The 6,013-nt window shown below is 35.4% G+C and overlaps 1 non-coding gene across 1 annotated transcript; it reads right to left on the bottom strand.

The window, feature by feature from the left end:
- Positions 1–2,978: 2,978 nt before the first annotated feature.
- LOC138382115 (U7 small nuclear RNA) lies at positions 2,979–3,039 on the bottom strand. Its single transcript, XR_011233276.1, has one exon. It is a non-coding gene; the product is annotated as a U7 small nuclear RNA (small nuclear RNA).
- Positions 3,040–6,013: the final 2,974 nt, after the last annotated feature.

Here is a 6,013-nt window from a genome sequence, read left to right on the forward strand (position 1 = left end):
GACCACTTCTTGCAAGGAAAAATACTCTATTCTCCACAAGCTGTGGAAAATGCCTTTCGTGATTTCATCACCACTCGCTCTCCAGGATTCTTCACTGCTGGCATAAACAAGCCACCGTTAAGATGGCAAAACTGTGTCAACAGTTTAGACACATACTTTGATTAATTGTACTGCTTCTTGTTTGAGATATAATAAACTAAACTTTTGATTTGAAATCAGACATTTCATATTTAATGGCTTATTATTATTACTCATGAGTATGGAGATAGTAGCTATGTTCTCTTCATGGCCTATGAATTTTATTTACTGGTCATATTAACTTTAAAAAAACATAAAATTAGATATAAATTATTTTTTTTCTGACAAAAACTTAAAAATATTCAAACTACTACTCTATTTTGGCTTATTTTATAACTTATTTTTTTCTGTCCTTTAGAGTAGAAGATTATTTTTCTCAACTAGAAAAGCATGTGTTAGCAATCAATTGTATTTCACATTTTAGCTTCAAAATTTTGCCCATATACATTTTTTCTTTCTTGATTTTCAATGTTGGCATGAATTTTTTTCTTTTTCTGAATTTTCAGAGATATTTTAAGTGAGCACTTGGAGTTTTACTTAGTTAATGTATTAACAACCATTTGCAATCATTATTCTTTTTGGTGCTCCAATTAGCCAAGAGTTGGCCAGAGGGAACCCTTCTGAAAGCTGCCTCCTGTGTTGACATATTTCCAGTTTTCTTAAATGTGTCCTGTGTTCTGGCATAAGATGTGTCAGGCTTACCTTGTACCCCCTCTGCTCAAGACTTGGAATCGGCCAGTTTGCCAAGGAACAGCTAGACGTCATTTTAAACTGAAAACTCCAAATTCCTTGTTGAAATATTCTCTTGAGATTGTTTTGGGAAAAGCTAACCTGCTGAGGAAAGAGTTGAAAGCATCTATTTTGACTGTTATCTATGATGGTCACTGAAACAATATGTTTATCTTTTTACCGATAGAATATCACAAACAGCTGGGTTAAATCATAGCCTTGTTTTGCTCTTACATTTTTGACCTGTAGTAGCAAAATGCTAAAATAATCTATTTGAGATACATTTTACTTCTACTGGAGACATTTTTATGCAGTTTAACATACAGAATCAGCCTAATGGAAAGAAAGTAATGTTTCTTCAAATTACCAGTTTTTAGAAATATTTCTCATTCTAATAGCAGAATCTATTAAATACAATGTTTACAAATACCATAGAGTAAAAAGTTCAGTCATTTATCAGAATGTGTCTAGATCCATATTCTGGAACTAACTGATGGATATAAATAATTTTAAGAAACATTTGCTTTTTAAATATAGATGCTATTAAATAAAAATATGTATTTTCATTATTAAAAATGAGAGTGTATCTCAAACTTTTATTTTCTTTAAAAATTCACACATATTTGTTGCTTTGTAATTACTATAAAAGTTACAATGCTTTAAAAAAATAACCTGGAAAATGTAGCCCACTGTTAATCACTCTCTATCTGATGCCTCTTACTTCGCCATAGCACTGATCATAAGTGTAAGTAAATTCCTGATTGAGTAATGAATACTGCTTGTGCCTTTCACCCTGCTAGACTGTAGGTTGCATCTGTGCAGACACCACGGCTGGACACCACCAGATGCCCAGGAACCAGAACAATGTCTTACATATAATAGATGATCAATAAATTCTTTTTTTTTTTTTTTTTGAAACAGAGTCTCACTTTGTTGCCCAGGCTAGAGTGAGTGCCGTGGCATCAGCCTAGCTCACAGCTACCTCAAACTCCCGGGCTTAAGCGATCCATCCCACTGCCTCAGCCTCCCGAGTAGCTGGGACTACAGGCATGTGCCACTATGCCCAGCTAATTTTTTCTATATATATATTTTTAGTTGGCCAGATAATTTCTTTCTATTTTTAGTAGAGATGGGGTCTCACTCTTGCTCAGGCTGGTCTCGAACTCCTGACCTCGAGTGATCCACCCACCTCAGCCTCCCAGAGTGTTAGGATTACAGGCGTGAGCCACCGCGCCTGGTCTGATCAATAAATTCTTGTTGAACATACAATATTTGCTAAAAATATCTTTTTCCAATTTGTAATTTGCCTCTTAAGTTTATGCTTTGAAACAAGCGGATAATTACATATATGCAGTCCATTTTAGTGGTATTATTTACTACTGTAATTTGCTTTTATATTTTGAAAGCACTTTTCCAACGAGATCAATTAACCATTCACCTTTTCTCCCCTGTAGCTTTTGTAAGGTTTAATTCTAGGTAATTAACTTTTTAATTCATCTAAAATTTCTTTTGTTCTAAGTTGTGAGAGAACAGTGTTATACAATATCTCTAAATGGTCATTTTCCCCAGTTCCATTGGTTTAATAATATATACCTTCCTTGGTAATTTGGGGCCCCATGTATATTTCTTTCCCTCTCATTAGTCTCAAGGGGGTGTCTCTAAAGTATTTACCTAGAAATCCCCTAAATCCCAAAAGTGTTCTTGACTCTATCCTGTTCTTAACCTTTGCGCATTTTGCTCCTGGAAGGCTGAAGTTGCAAGGAACGGTGGGAACAAGCACTGAGCTTTTGGTCAGGTTGGAACACCCAGCTAGCTGTGTGTTGCCAAGTCTGCCTTGAGAAAACAGTTTCAATTTTTTAGTAGATAATATTCTGGTGTTCCTGCTGTGGGAATTGCATTAAACAGCAGGTAACAGGGGTGAGAGTGAATTAGGTAAGATAGAAAATCATTTTTCTCTCACATAAAAGATGTACAGAGGTAGGCAGTCCACGGCTTTTACGGGGCCTCCACAAATTTACCTGGAATGCAGACTTCTTTCCTTCTGCAACAAGATAGCAGTCCAGCTATTATATACAGATTTTTGGCTTCCAATAATTTTTGGAAAGGCTGAGGGGCAAAAAGGGCTATCCCTGAAAGATCTGTCCCTGTTTTAAGGAGTCTTTTTTTGGGGGGGGGGTCTTCTGATGAGGACCGAAAACCTGCTAGACAAATTCTACAATAGCTGTAACACTTTTAAGGAGTCTTTTAAAAGTCCCACATAACAACTTGAGTTTATGTATCATTGGCCAAAAATTAGCCACATGGCCACACCTGGCTGCAAGCAAAGTTAGGAAATGTAGTCTTTCAGCAGAGAACATTGCTTATCTGAATAAAATTGAGACTGTATTAATAAAGAAGAAGGGGAGAATGAATCTGGCATGGACAATAGTACTTTCTACCATGTCTACCAATTTCCAGGTTCTCTGGACAGGCTTCCTGCTTCATGGACTGCTCTGTTATCTAGGGATTTTGCATTTATCTGGAATTCTTTTCCAAAAGTATCAGAAGTTCCTACAGATCATTTTTTTTTTTTTAATTTTTTGTAGAGATGAGGTCTCACTATGTTGCTCAGGCTGGTCTCCAACTCCTGGTCTCAAGGGATCTTCCTACCTCTGCCTCCCAAAGTGCTAGGATTGCAGGTGTGAACCACTGCACTTGGCTGTACTTCCTTTTTATTTTTGTATTTCTATAGACTTATGGGGTACATGGAAATATGTTTTTTATTTTTATTTTTTTACTTTGTATTTATTTAGAGACAGAGTCTCGCTCTTTTCCCTAGGCTGGAGTACAGTGGTTGATCATAGCTCACTGCAGCCTCTAACTCCTGGGCTCAACCCATCCTTCTGCTTCAGCCTCCCAAAGTGCTGGGATTAGCTCACCCTTGATTATAGAATTATATTGCTTTGAATGTTTTAAACACTAAAGAAATATGTTTACATGCTAAGAGAAAATGATAATAGTAAATTATATGCAAAAATGTATATAAATTTATGATATAAACTTTTCTAATATAGTTTTATATTCAGTTAGAGACCTTGATTACAAAATTGAAATATAGACATAATTATAGATCTTAATGCAGAAAAGGATTTCAGGAGTACATCTATTCCAATTCCTCCTCTTTGTGCAGAGGCAAATTTTACAAAGGAAGCCATGGGACTCAGAGAAGTTTAATGCCTCAACAAGGTCAAGACTACATGGTTGTCAAAGAGTCTCTAACCCTGACTCAATGCCAAGCATGTTCCTGGCAATAATTGGTGCTTAATCTATATTTGCAGAATGAATGACATTCTTTCCTCCTAGTTCATGGTGTTTTCTAATATGCACACTGAACTTTTAGGAAGCCCTATGATCATAGTTCCTCTTTGTTCTCTCCAAGAGTCATAGTTAATCCTTAGGCCCACATACAAATTCTGTTGGTGTGAAGCATATAAAATAGCACTGATAGAAATATAACACAAGTCATGCTTGTAATTATAAATTTTGTAGTAGTCATATTAAAAAGAAAAATGAGTGAAATTAACTTTGATGATACATTTTACCTAATAAATATATCAAAAATTTTAGCATGCTGAAATTTAAGCAATATACAAATTATTGAGATATTTTACATCCTTTTTTCATAATGTCTTAGAAATCTGGTGTGTATTTTGTAGCCCATCTCAATATGACTGTCCAAATTTCAAGTCCTCAATATCCACATGTGGCTAATGAGTATTGGAGCATGGATACTACATATTTATGTTTATGTTATTTATGTTTCTTTAAATTGATTTCCATATCTTTTTTATAGATTGATACAACACAGCATCAAAATAAAATTACTGGCTCCCAGATTTGAGTAGGGGAGGAAGGGAGGTAGCCTTGATGAAAATGACATTCAGATTTTAAATTCTTTATTAAATATATTGACAGAAAACATTTTTCTTGACTGCTATTAAAGGCAGAAGACTTTAATAAGATATTTCAAATTAGTGGGTAAAGATAATATAATTAACATATGCTCTTGGGACAACTGAGCACCAATTTGTAGAACTGTAAAATAGTAAGGTTGGATCCCAAATTTACTCCATACCAACATAGTGCTATGTGGAGCTAGGACATTTTGTCTCATACATTCCTGGTGCGGTGTAAAATTGGGGAACAATATGACAATATCAATTTAAATTTTATGTTTCTACTTCTAGGAATTCATCCAACATACATATTTGTGCAAGTGCATAAAGAAATATGTGAAATGTAATTTATCATAGCAATTATTTGTAATGCCAAAATGTTAGAAAACAACCCAAATTTTCATCAGCGTAGGATTAGCTAAATAAATTATGATACATCTAACTGTATTTACTATATATTCCTTTTTTTAATTTGAGAGATGGGATCTTACTCTGTCACCCAGGCTAGAGTGCAGTGGCATGATCAGAGCTCACTGCAGCCTCTAACTCCTGGGCTCAAGCAATCCTCCTGCCTCAGCCTCCCAAGTAGCTGGGCCTATAGGCATGGACCACCATGCTCAGCTAATTTTTAAACTTTTGTAGAGTCAGGGTCTCATTATGTTGCCCAGCTGGTCTTGAGCTCCTGGGCTCAAGCAATACTCCCACCTTGGCCTCCTAAAGTGCTGGGATTATAGGCATGAGCCACCACGCCCAGCCCTATATATTCCTTTAAAAATGTGACCTCTGTAATGTCCTGATATAAAATTCACTCTAAGATAAATTGTTAAGAGAGAAAAACAAGACACATGACCTAGATTAGGGGTTGGCAAACAATCTGACTTGGTATCTGTTTTGTAAATAAAGTTTTATTGGAACACAGCCTCTTCCATTCACATATTGTCTATGGCTGCTTTTATGCTATAATGGCAGAATTGAATAGTTGCTACTGAGACTGTATGGACTGAAAGGCAGAAGATATTTACCATCTGGCCCTTTACAAAAAACTGTGCTGAGCCCTGTATGCTACTATCTGTGTTATATAACTTTTACTAGTTAAAAAAGAATATAAAATAATTGCAAACTACCACTTCTAACACATATACCATTTTGCGATTGTAAACCTGAAAATATTCTCAATGGAATGGAATTTGTTGAAATTCCCTGCCTTTAAGGAGGTTGACATAAAAATCATTAAGCATATAGTTCTATATCATTTTTAATACGAGCAATGC

The sequence above is a fragment of the Eulemur rufifrons genome, chromosome 3 (genome assembly GCF_041146395.1).
Source record: "Eulemur rufifrons isolate Redbay chromosome 3, OSU_ERuf_1, whole genome shotgun sequence".
Lineage (NCBI taxonomy): Eukaryota > Metazoa > Chordata > Mammalia > Primates > Lemuridae > Eulemur > Eulemur rufifrons.